The sequence below is a fragment of the Cajanus cajan genome, chromosome 3 (genome assembly GCF_000230855.2).
Source record: "Cajanus cajan strain Asha chromosome 3, NIPB_CcT2T_4, whole genome shotgun sequence".
Lineage (NCBI taxonomy): Eukaryota > Viridiplantae > Streptophyta > Magnoliopsida > Fabales > Fabaceae > Cajanus > Cajanus cajan.
Window position 1 is genome coordinate 8,144,796 of NC_138519.1, and position 14,357 is coordinate 8,159,152.

Below are 14,357 nucleotides of genomic sequence, written 5' to 3' on the forward strand. Positions count from 1 at the left end.
AATAAGTTTCTAAAGAAATAATTCCCTCTAGAGAAAGTTAAGTAGATGCGGTCAGTTGGCCATTCCTTTTTTACATGTTCAAGAGGTTTGGATTCTGTGAAAAATAGATTGGTTGGGTTCAGGGTTGTCTTCAATCATCCTCTAGATTTGTGTTTATGTTAGAGTGCAACCCAAGAATTCAATATGTAGAGAGGCTTAAGACAAGGGGATCCAATGGCTCCCTTTTTATTTTTAATAGTGGCAAAAGGTCTTGGAGGACTAGTTAAAAAAGTAGTTAACAAAAATTTACTTTTAGGAACGAAGTTGGTAGGTAGGGGATTCAGGTTGTGATTCAACAATATGTCGATGATACCTTGCTTATGGTATCGCCAGAGTATAGTAATATCTTTGCTTTGAAAAGTATTTTAAGGTGCTTCAAAATATCCTATGGCTCAAAGATAAATTTTTATAAGAGTAGTGTGGGAGGTGTAGGGATGGGTGACTAGGATCTGTGGTTCTTTGTTGGGATTTTTAATTGCAAGATTATGTAGTTGTCATTTTATTATCTAGGGCTTCCCGTGGGGGTTACTGTGAGGAGTGAAAGTGTGTGGCAACCTGTTTTGGAGAGAGTGAAAGCTAAATTAACAACATCTGTTATCCCCATAATTTCCCTCATCAAATACAAAATCAATATAAACTCAAATGAGGTCAACCTTTTGTAAGCATTATCAGCATCCCCACGTTCAAAATAAGTAGATCCATCAACAATAATTTTTTCTAGAACAGAACAAGTTGCATCATACATATTTATTAAGCTACAAATAGAAGAGAAATGGGAGCTCCAATGAGTATCCCCAGCTTGTTTCAAAGTACCAATTTGATTTGCCTCTTTACCAGTTTAAAGCTCATCAATCTCTAACAAATATGCAATTTCATCTAACTTGATAGCTTGTACACTACAAGAAAATTGCGAATTAGAGAGGGAAAGATCCCTCGCAAATCCCTCGCTAAAAATATTCACAATAAAAGTCAATTTTAAACTGAATTGATGAATTGGAATAAAATTCTCTTGATGTAGCAACCAAGGCAAGTTGTAGAATGAACATAATATGCATAAGGACAATCATTTAAGAATAATGCATGTAATCCATTCCATTCTCCTCTCATATTACTAGCACCATCATACCCTTGACCACGAATATTAGAAACATTAAAATTATGTCGAGAAAGTACAACACATAATTCATTCTTCAAGTTAATGTCGTAGTGTCTTTAACATGCACAATATCAAAAAATCGCTCTTGTATAAAACCATTTTCATCAAAAAATCTCAAATTAAGAGCCATTTGTTCCTTTTTTGATTCATTACGAGCCTCATCAACAATTATGAAAAACTTGGAGTCCCCAACTTCCTCACGAATATGATTTTTCACTTTACCAGAAAGAATATTCAATATCTCCTTTTGAATTTTATAGGAAGTATATTTGGAATTATATGGAACATTTTCCAACACAACTTTTGCAACCTCATCATTGTATGATGCTATGAGTTTTATCATCTCAAGAAAATTACATTGGTTCCTTGATTCACTAGTTTCATCATGACCTTTAAAAGCACAAGCTTGAAGTGATAAATAACGAACAGTGTCAATTAAAGTCTTGAGACGCAAATGATTCTTTGTAATTTGATCTAAGCTTTGGACATGAAAAACATTCCTAATATGACAATTGATTCAACAAGTCTTGACAAGCTCTCACAGCATTATTGTGTGGTGAGCAAGGATCCTTCCCAATGTGTTTAAGAAAAGTACAATTCTTTCCATTATTAACTTTCCTCCAACTTTTAAAACTTGTAGAAAAAATAATCAATAAAGTTAAAACTTGTTGATGAAAATCAACTCATTAGAAATTATAATTCAAATTCAATCACCTGTAGTAATGAAAACATCTGAACCAAGGCGTCCATTTGGTTTTTTACTAAAAAGATAGCAAGGCAAGCAATATGCAACATCTTTTGAAGGTGAATACTCTAACCATGAAGGAAATATGCTAAACCAAGTGTATTGAAATCACCTTGGATGATCATCTTTACCAGACAAAGGATAATTTTCTAAATGCATTTGATATGGATCCCATTTTAGATAAGCCCTTCGTACCTCATCCGTTTGATTTGGTGAGTATTGCCAAATTTGAGGTCGTTTCCCCGGATCATGTTCCAAAGAATTTTCAAATCCATTATATGTAACTCTACGAACCATTGAGAGTTGTTTCTCATTTTCTTCAATTCTTGGATTCTTGGGAAATTTCTCGAGTTCACTTGACATACAAGTTTCCTTTTTTTCATCTTTCTTACAAGTCTTCCTCTTGAAAAAAAAAATCAATTCTTTTACTCTTTATCATAATTTTTCTAATAAATATTTATCACCTTTCAAATTTGTAACGCAACCCAAAAGTCTTCTTTCTCTATTTTCCTAACCCACTAGGTAAAAGACAAACCTATATGATTTCATTTGCACATCATAATGAATGATAGACACAAAGGCCATAGATAAATGGAAAAAAGGGAAACAAAACACACAGTGACAGAGAAACAATAAGAGAAGAAAAATAATAAATGAAAAATGGTATAGAAAAAATACCAGTGTGAAGGGCGAAGGCATTGGAGAGAAGAGAAGTCCTAGTTCATAATGTTAGGAGGGGAGGAACTAGAAAGTCATGAATGTGAGTGAGTGATCAAAAGAAAATTTTAGATTCAAGGGAAAGGCTTTCAACTTTAGAGGCTTCTTTGAGAAGTTAACTATGAGAGAGAGAATAGATTTAGACTTTTAATTTTATTATAATTAATAATATATAAATACAATATTAAAATATATTAGTTTTTAGAAAGTTTTGTGGGAGTCGTGGCTCCCACTCGTCTCATAAAAGATCTACCCTTGAGAGCTTGAAAATTAGGCAGTTATTTGATGTTTATTTCAAACTATTAATTATTGTGCCTAATTCTGTAATGCGCTTTGTGTTGGTCGATAATTTTTTTTACACCATGGTTGATAAAATTTATAAACCCTATTGATCAGTTATTTCCTCAAAATATTTTTTAGGCAGGTCCTCTATCTATGTATCCTAGATTTTCCTATTACCAAGTAGTGTAATCCTTGTGCTGTACCTGTTGAACTTTTAAAAAAATATTTTTTTTATTTTACCTAAATAATCCACCCCCAAATATTTATCCTTTTTTTTGTTGTCCTATTTCAACCATATCCACTACTAGAAAAATTAATATTTGTGACAAATTTTTGTGACAGAAAAAATATCATCACTAATAGTGACGAATTTTGTGAGGGAATTTTAATTTTTGTGACGGACTACCATTTATTGAAGTTTGTGAATGATTAAATTTTGTTTCTAAAAGATCCGTCACAATTTTTGTCACTGAATAAAAAAAAAGTTAGTGACGGATTAGATTTTGTCTCTAAAAATTCATCACAATTTTCGTCACTAAATAAAAAAATAAAATTAGTGACGAATTTTTTAGAGACAAAATTTAATCCGTCACAAAATCCGTCAGTGAATAAAAAACAATTAGTGACGAACTTTTTAGAGACAAAATTTAATCCGTCACAAAATCCGTCACTGAATAAAAAAATAAAATTAGTGACAGATTTGGTGATGGATTAAGTTTCTCTATAAATATTCCCTCACAAAAATACGTCACAATACTATAATAAATAAGTCAGTGACAAATTTTGTGACAAAATTTTTGTCAATAATATTTGTATTTTGTTACAAATTCCGTCACAAATAGCTTAAAATTTTTTATGACGAAATTTGTGAGGAATTATTGATCCCTCTCAAAATATTAAATTTTATTTATAAAATTTTTATATGTAAGAATTATGCAGAATTAAAGAATATATGTTAATTTTTTTTAAAAAAATTATGACAAATCAATCCGTTTGAAAATTTATATTTTTGATGGAAAAAAAATTTGTAAGAAAAGTTATATTACTGATAGAATATGACCGACAAATTTATATTTGTCAAAAATGTAAGAATTTTTTACAAAAATTGACAATCATATATAAATAAAGGTCCATAATTATATATATATATATATATATATGATGAAGGTTATAATAACACTAGTATAACTTTTATTAAGTATTACACCAGTGTTAGTATAATTCTCCACTCTCTCTGTGATAGAGAGAGATAGAGATAAAGAGAGTGAAGGAATCAAATAATTTACGAAATAATTCTTGGTAAAAATTTCGCTCAATAACTCATGGTGTGTGTTGAATTTCATCGATCCAATTATTAAATTAAAAATTGTTAAATTTTATTAATAATTAATAATTAGCTTTGGAATTAATTATTTGCTAATTAAAAATATAATTTAAACATTAATTATTTAAAATTATTTAACTAAAATCTTATTGACAATTTACTATATGATCTTAATATTTTTGTATAACTAATATTTGGTTTTAAATTTGATGTGAAAATATTATGATATAATTAGATAAGATTTTAAGTTAGTATTTTATTAATGGTTGACAATTAGAAAATAAAACAAGGATAAATACATTTTTTTTTTAATTTTATATCATTGATTTAAGATAAATAAATATATTAAATTATTTAATAATTTATTTAAAATGTTAAAATTTAATTTATAAGTATGTAATAAATAAATACTTATAATTTTATAAATTATATTATCATTATAAATTATAAAAATAAATAATTTAAATTATAATTTTAAATAGAAATAAGTAGGTTGTTAATTATAAAAGTAAGTATATATAAATAAAGATTAATTAAATATATTATTATTTTTTTATTATTCGTAATATAAAATATTATATGTTATTATTATAGTACAAGTATGAGATTGTATAGTTGAGGATGACTTAAATGAATTAATTTGTACAATTTGACCAAAGTGGGGTTGTTTTAAAAGTTTATTACGTAAATGTGGTTGTTTTGAAACTATTTACGCCTTTGGAGCTGTTTATAACGGTGTCGCTATGGCCCATAGCGACACCGGTGACACGTGGCATTTTTTTTTTGTCTTGGTTGGCTAGAATGAGCCACATGAGTGTCGCTATAGGCTGGGCCACCACAGTTGATGGACTAAGAAAAATAACGTAACCCATAGCGACACTCTGTAAAGAAAAAAATAAAAAAAATGAAAATAATAGAAATGTAAAATAAAAATAATAAACTGAAGTATTTATTATATATTTATAAAAAAAATTGTTTTATAAAAATGTATTTTAAATTAAAATATATGTATTTTTTAAGAGAGGCGCTGTGGGCCATAGCGACATGGTGTCGCTATGGGCTATAGCGCCACACATTTTGTATTTTTTTTTGCAATAATATTGACATTTTATTTTTAATTTTGCGTTTTTATATTTATAATTAAAAGTACAGAAACGAAATAATTAAAATAAAATTATATTATAATATGTTAAATTTTAAAAAAATTGTGGAAAAAATAAATAAAAAAAAACGAAAATTATTTTATAAATATGTTAATTTTTAGAAAATTGGGGAAAATTATTTATTTTTTAAATATTAACATTTCATTTTAAAAACTTAATTTTTATATTTTTAATTAAATAAGTACAGAAATAAATAAATTTAATTAAATTTATATTTTAAGTATTTTGTTTAATATAATTAAAAATATATTTTCAGTAATTTGTTAATAAATTTAATTAAATATAATTAATTGTGTAGTTTAAAGAAAATTTATTATTTAAGTGTATTAGTAATTTTTTTATATGTAAATTTTAAAAGAACTGGGCAAAAAATAAGTGAAGGGAAAAAATGTAGAAAAACATAAAAAAAATGAATTACAAAATAAATTTAAAAAAAAAACTGGTAAAATAAATCTGGAGAAAAAAATGACCCAATAACTAAAAAAACAAAAATTAAAAAAAAATTGAGGTAAAAAAAAAACAAAAAATTAAAATAAAAAAAGGCTGGTTGCTATGGGCTATAGCGATATAGCGACTTTAAGTAGCAAAAAAAACGAAATTTTTGAAAAAAAAAAAGGCTAGTGTCGCTATGGGCCATAGCGACATTGTGTCGCTATAACCCATAGCGACACTAGCCTTTTTTTTTTTCAAAATTTTCATTTTTTTGGATTATTGGGTCTTTTTTTTTCCTCTAGATTTATTGTACTAGTTTTTTTTCTAAAAATTATTTTGTAATTCATTTTTTTGTATTTTTTATTATTTCCATTTACATAAATAAATTCTGTCCCTAGAAATTTTTTTTATTTTTTATTTTTTATTATACACTATACACAATTTTTAAATAAAATATATCTGTTAAAAATTATTATATACTCAACATTCTAGTAAATTATTTTACAAAAATTTATTTAATTCCAATAAATTATTAACTTAATTTCTTTTTTTTCAAATTTTAATTTATATTATCAATTTCATGTAAATATATATTTATAAATTTATTATTTCTATAATTTCCTTATTTTATACATATTTTTTTCTTTTTTATCTATTTAAATATTTATAAAAGTGGCGCTATGGCCTATAGCGACACTGTGTCGCTATAGGCCATAACGCCACTATTTTTTTTTTAAATTATTAACTTAATTTGTTTTTTACATTTGAATTTTTTTTAAGCTGTTTGGCGGCGCTATGGGCTATAGCGACTTTATTTAAGTCGTTTAGTGGCGCTATGGGCTGTAGCGACTTTATCTATATGGCTTTCATGGCTTCCCTGAAGTGAAAAAAAGGCCACGTGTCACCGGTGTCGCTATGGGCTATAGCGACACCGTTATAAACAACCCCAAAGACGTAAATACTTCAAAAACAGCCCCATTTATGTAATAAAGTTTTAAAAGAACCCCACTTTGGTCAAAAAGCCCATTTTGGTAGCTTATCTCATCAGAACTTCACAGTTAAGCGTGCTTGACTTGGAGCAATATAGGGATGAGTGACCTTCTGGGAAGTTTCCTAGAAATTGTGCAAGTAAGGATAAAACACGATAAAAAGTGAAATGTTGTGAAATAGACCCCTCTTGAGAGGCCAACATCCCTCTCAACTTCTGGCGTTAATAAGAGGCACAAATTCCATCACAAATTTGTGACGAATTTAATCCCTCACAAATTTGTGATGGATTTAATCCGTCACAAATTTGTGACGGAATAACAAATTTCATAACAAATTTGTGATGAAGTAAATTCGTCACAAATTTGTGACGGAAAAAAGTCTCTCACTAAGTTCGTCACAATTTGTGACTGAATTTTATTAATTTATGAACATTTAATATTAGAAATTAGTGAAGAAATGGATTGAAATTATCTGTCACTAAATATTTTGTGACGCTAATTTTTGTGACGGAATCAGTTTCGTCACAAATTCCGTCAATAATTTGTTTTGTGACGGATTTTGTTCCCTCTTTAATTTTAATTTTTCTAGTAGTAATCTATTTTAGTGCGTATTCACGATAACTTCGGACGACCTTTTTTATTTCTAATTTTTTTTGGATTTGGTATGATTTGCGCTTCATCACACTTTGGCCAATAAGATTCATTGGACAGTTCACCAAATAATTCATTATATACATTGAAAACATATTTTAATGTGTATACCGGATCTATGTAAGATGTGTAATGGTGGTGAACACGCTTACACGCCGTGAGATCATGGGAGCATGGCATGTGTAACTTCTAGAACTTGTCACAATCACACCATTACTCATCTAGTCTAATTGTGAAAGTTCTAGTCGGTTGTACTTCCCTTGAATTAATGGTTTCTTGCACCAGAAAATGTATATTGTGACGATCAAACTTGAGGACATGATGACTATTTGCCTTTGATTTTGCATCTCTCATGGCCCTAGTTATTATTTTAGTATAAACTTGGTCAACTGTGAGTTCAACATCGACTTCCTTCCCTCTTTGGATGGATAATGAATTATATCTCTTATAAGTCGACATGATAATTGCAGATATTGGCAAATTTATGGTTTTCCTAAGGATGGAATTTATTGCCTCTACCAAGTTGGTAATCATGTGTCCCCATCGTCGGCCACCATCCCATGCAACATTGTTCTATAGGAATAATGTTAAGCCAATAAATTACAACTTCAATTTCTAGTTTGCTTCTCAATATATTAAAGTAGTAATTGAATCTAGGCTCAATCATCTCATAAGCTGCGATTTTGAAGAGCAATAAATCATCAATTTATTATTGTTAAAATATAGTAAAACAAATACGAGTAAATATTTAATTGATCATAAAAAATAAATAAAAAAATAACTATATACCCATGTTGATGATTATTTTTTTTTCTTTCTACATTTTTGAAATGCCTCATGAAATTTTGGGCAATGTGGCAAATGCAAAACACATGCACTGAGTTGTTCGGTGTTCAACCATTGCCTTGTCTAGAGTTGGAATTTTTGATGGACTCGTGCCTATCAAAGATTAAGCAAAGGACATCTTGAGGGCAAACATGTCTTTTTAGGTAATGTAGAAAGAAATACCATGCATCTGTGTTTCACCCTCAATAATGGTAAAGGCAATTTGAAATATTTTGTTGTTACCATCTTGTGCTACGGCCACGAGGAGAGTTCTTTTGTATTTCCATACAAGAATGTGACATCAACTTGAACAACGGGCTTGTAGTATTTGAACCCATCGATATAAGGTTTAAATGTCCAAAATACTCGATGGAATTGAACATAATCAGGAACCATTTCACCTTGTTGGTTGTATAGTGGCCTTGTCTACTTCTTAACAACAAATCCATTAAGAAATATTTTCATGGCATTCAAAAACTTGGGTAAATCAAAGTATGATTGTTCCAATTGCCATCTAAGTCATTAGTTGCCTTTTGCTTTACCATCCATGCTTTCTGATACGAGATTGTGTAGCCTTCCGTACTTTTGATATGCGTTATTATTGTTAGGATTGAAAATTGATGGATCATTCTCCACCAATGGAACAATATTTTTGCTTATATATACTAGCCAAGGTTAACATGATCTTGTGAGATAACTAGGGATGAACAAGAATGTTCACCTGTTAGCCTATGAACCTCCTATTTTTGGCTTCTATTTATGAAAGCTACTCTGCACCTCCAACCACATTCATCATTAACACATCATGCAACAATTAATGTTGGATACGATTTCTCGATCTTGTAATACAAACCTTTTTTGACATGGTACGCGTTTAAAACATGTTTGACTCCCTCCTTTGTGTTGAAATTCATGCCCTGAAAGAGGGTTCAGAAGCGTATTCGATGTCAACATGGTCAAGTGCATGTCTATACTTAGGGTCGGCAAAATCTGTTTGTAGATCAGCATTGTGCATGTGTGCTGGAAAATTGAATGTCGTTGAAGATGTGCCTACATATTGAGGTTGTTGTTGAACAAGATCTTGTTCATCTTGTTCATTCTCTTGTTGGAGTCTTGCAACATCTTTGTCCTTACTAAAAGGACTGACTTCTTTTTCAGGAGCTCCAATCTCAACTAAGCTACCAACGAATTTTTATTCTGGAACTCCAGACTTAAACAGGTAGCCAACACCTTGTTCTCCTTTTGGGACTCCAAATGCAAGGAGGTTGGTAAAGGATCCATTTGGTAATTGCTCATTTATGTATGGTGAGTCATAGTTGCTTTGAAAAGGGGTAGAAAGCAGGTGAGTGAAAGAACTTGTGTGTTGATGAAAATGGTGCTCTATTGATTGTTGGGAATAATCTAACAAAGGTTGGTTTTGAAAGGAAGGTGATGACTATTATTTATTTGTGTGAGATTCGCATACAGTTCAACAGAAGTAATAACTTTATGGCTACGAATTAGTTAAATCATGCCATGCACGTCTTCATCGTTTGTAAGTTTGACATCTTGGTAATGAAGCATTCCTTCGCCTAGCACTTATGGATATTGAAAGTAAAGTTGATAAATTGAATAACATTGTGCAGTAAGTTGATTCTTCTTTGGATTTTGTTTTTCAATGCATCAAGTTTGATATGTGGATTAAGTAAGAAAAACATTAAGTCAGAGGTTACAAAAGTGTCACCTTCATTTGTTTGATTGATCTCACCATTGTAAAAGACCAACATGCGGAAGAAGAGGAAGACATTGTAGTAGACAAAGGGTTTGTATATTTGGATTTGAAAACAAGAATACTTGGCTTAATCACACTCTGGATTTGAAACCAAGAGTGCTCTCATTTAAATAGAAGGTGGAGATAGGGTTCAATCATTTTCACGAATTAATGTGGTCCATTAATTATACTCATTGGATTCTTGACGTGCATGAATCTAACATTCTGAACCAATGAAACCTTGCGTAAATAAATGACACCCTAAATCAATGACACTCTAAATCAATGACACCTTGTGTAAATGAATGACACTCATGACTAAAGGCATTAGATTTCTGACGTGCATGAATCAATGACACTCTGAATCAATGACACCCTAAATCAATGCCACCCTAAATCAATGACACTCTAAATTAATGACACTCTAAGTCAATGACACCTTATGTATTATTCAATGAATCCACCAATTCATATGTAACATGAACATTTCATGTATACCCCACCATCAACAAGAGATCTCACGGAGGATTTCATGAGCAATCTATTTAGTGTCGATGTACACACACTACAAAGTGCATATGATTACATGCATAGCATGAATTTTCCTTTATTTTCTTCCTTTCACTCTACGGTCGGTGAAAGTGCTTTGTCGAATCCTGCTATAGATAATGCTCAAATAGAACATGATCAATACTAACTTGAACCAAAACAACTACGCATTGGTCATCGAAACCCAACAAGGAATCGACAACCTTCAAGGTATGAAACTGGTTGGCATAGACATCATTAAACTAGCTTGCTGTTATGTAATTTGGTGGACTGTGATTGTGTTATTCTTCTTATTTATTTATCTTATCATTTGATCTCCTTTTATATTGGCACAACTATTTCAAAATTGTTCAACTCAATGAAAGTATTATCAACTATTCTATTCACATCATAAAGTATACAAAGTAATCCCCTCACTTTGTGGCTTATTATTTTGCCTCTAATAAGCTAATTTTTCCTTAACACAACTACTTTCTATACATTTTATGTCAATGAATCTAACAATACAACTTTCAAGTCTCAAAAATATTCCTAACACGTTTTAAAAGTCACTCAAAAAATTTGACTTTCATATCAATATTTTTTATTTATAATACAACATTTAATATATAATACATAATTTTATATAAATATTTCACGTTAAAATTATTAAATATTTTAAAATTGGTTTAATATATTTTTATAAAATTTAATTTAAAAATTTCAACATATGAATATATTTTTAAAATCAATTTTACCATGGTGAAATCAAATTATTATATCTAAACTAAAAATTAAAAATTTTAAAAATTGAAATTGACTTATCCAAAAAAAAATATTTTAAGAATGATAGAAATTGAAATCAAAGTAATTCAAATATCAAAAATTTTAAATTCCTTGAAATTATAAATTTCTTACCCAAACATACCATTAAGTTCACAAGGCATTGGAAATTATCGATGTTTCTTTCCATGTAAAATTTGGTTTCATTATCATTTAACGCTTTTCATTAATTGGTCAAGTTTTGGTTCCATTTTAGTTATTGACAATGTAATTTCTTTATCCACATTATAAGTATTTGTTATTAAATTTCTTATAGATATCGCAAGTGAAAATAGGAATTTGTAATACATGTAGATTATAAAATTCAAATGAATATAAAAACTACTCTATTCAGTAAAATGGGATGGATTAGAAAGTTCACAAAACTATCTCTATTACTAACTTCTATAGTTAATTTTCTTTAAAATCTCCACTAAACAACCTCCATTATTATTATGCTTTAAAACTTCAAGTAAAAAACCTCCATAGTTAGCATAGCTTTAAAATCTCCACTAAATAACCTCTATTATATTAGCATGCTTTAAAATCTCTACTAATAAATCTTCCTAGTTAGATTAACTTTTAATTAAACCTCCATTAAAATTTTCCATTGTTAGTGTAAGTTTAAAATCTCCACAAAAAAGTTGTTATAGAATACTCACAATACCAAATTTTTTTAAAAAATACCGATAGTTGCTTGCGACGAATGTAATTGTGGAGATTTTTGAAATCTTGTGATTTATTTTTGGGTAAAAATCTCCACTAAACATAAAAATAAATTCTATTATTTATCATATTTGTTGTAGTGATTATCTAATATTATATTCAAATAGGTTCTCAATTAAATGAATAAAATTTTCTATATCCAATTAACTTCACCCTTTGATTTTTAACAAGATTATCAAAGTTTAATTACTATAGTCATAAAAAATAGTTAAAAAATAATTGTGACCATGTATTAAAGCTTTGGAAAAGCATCTCCAAATATCCATATTAATTGCTTAAAAAAAATTGAATGCTTTACTTATTCTTGGTGTATGACAACTTTCTTTATTTAGTAAAATGATAAACCTCACAAGTTTTAGTGATAGATTTAGAAATAAAAACTAATATTTTATGTTAGTCATTCAATCTACCTAATCTAAAATGCCAAATATTTGATGTATTGATGGTAGTGAATGAGGAACTGTTGACAAAGGCAGTTCTTGATGGTGAAGATTTTCTTCCTTTATTGACATCTATATGGTAAAGAGTATCTTGCAATTTACCCAACACAATCATCTTCAAGGAGCTAATTTTTTGGATAGTGCATAAATTATTAGAAAAAGTAAGAATATTGGGTGAATTAGAAATTAATTTAGAAATAGAAATAGAAATGAGATTGAATCTGACTGTGACACATATAAAACATTGTTAATGATAAAGTTTGTGAATAGATGAATTGTGCCTGAGATTTGTGAAGTGACACCATTAGGTAACTTAAAATGAATTGGTTTTATTTTAGAATAATTTTGGAAAAAAATCTAAGGACGTGACAATGTGATTTGTTGCTACTAAATCAATAACCTATAGGGAGTGTCATTTAACAATTTAGAATCAACAAAAGCGTTTGTGAGAACATTTAGAATGTGGGTGCTACCAAAACTTGGGTCCAGAGAACGTGTTGGCCCAATGAATAGAATGAGACAAATAAACATGGTTGAATTGTTTATTTGGGCCTGAACCACTCAAGTTACCGAGTTGTTCTAGTAGAGCAATGAATCGCTAGTGTTGGGTTGGACTGTTGGAGTAATGCTAATACTTGGGCCTTGTGGTTCAGATATCTGTAGAAGGTTGCCCTTAGAAAAACGTTCTTTCAAGTTTGTTCAAATGTCAATGGCTTGATCGAAATAGATTACACACTATTAAATAGATGGAGACAGGGAGTTTTGTGTGGTGACACGATTTTCAGCCATTGATGAGTGAAGACAGTATAAGCAGAGCTCCAAGAGGGAGCTTCGATACCATCAAACGTTTTGGATAATTAGGGATGACACAACACAAGGAGAGACTATATGGAGGATGGCATGTTCTCTATTGTTCCTTGATCCAAAATTCATGTGAATATAACAGTTCATATATAGACTAGATAATAGGGAAAAATCTAATCAAAATAGGACAAAATAGCAAAACAGAAAGCATGTGCAAGGAAAAATACAAGACAAACAAATGATAGCTCAGCAAAGGCTTACCATCATAATTTTAATTCTGCTATGGTGTATGGGCTGTGCTCATGTTAGTATTTTGATATATATATACAGTCAGCACCTTTCGCAGTTTTACTCGTATTTTCGTATAGTATGGCATTAAATCTTAAGAACCACTTCTGAGGATAAAACATAGAAATAAGAGGACTAGCTTCATGCTAAGGCAAGTAGGACAAATGATGGTGAAAAGGGGTGACTACAGTTTCGATGAAGGGGAGAGCAAGAGAAGTTGTACAAAGGGGAGGATATGAAAACCAGGTAAAAAAATAAAAAGAGAAATCTAATAGGGCTTTGATTGAGAAAAAAAGTGAGGAAGATATTTTTTAAAAAAAATTATCTATGGTGGTAAACAGATATCATCTTATAATAGTGAATTTAAGTCTAATTCAACTCTACAAAATCGATTTGTAAGATGAGAATTGCTTCCACTTGTATATTTTTTAATTGTCTTATCTCTAGTCGATATGAGACTTAGATTTTCTCCCAAAACAAATGCACCTGTAATTTTTATAAAATTACAAATAAATATTTTGAATTTTGTCCCCGAATGATCCACTGCCTGCTGGTTTTTATATTTTTAGCCAAATAGGTTTTGTAATTTTTTGATTAAATATAGTATTTCTTTTGTACCGGAGAGACCGTATCGGTCACGTGGGCCAAGACGGTTGAGGAGACAAACTTGACCGAT

General features: G+C 29.6%; 1 pseudogene; it reads right to left on the bottom strand.

Moving 5' to 3' along the window:
• Positions 1 to 541: 541 nt before the first annotated feature.
• LOC145956012 (uncharacterized) lies at positions 542 to 3,324 on the bottom strand (annotated as a pseudogene).
• Between the last annotated feature and the right edge of the window lie 11,033 nt (positions 3,325 to 14,357).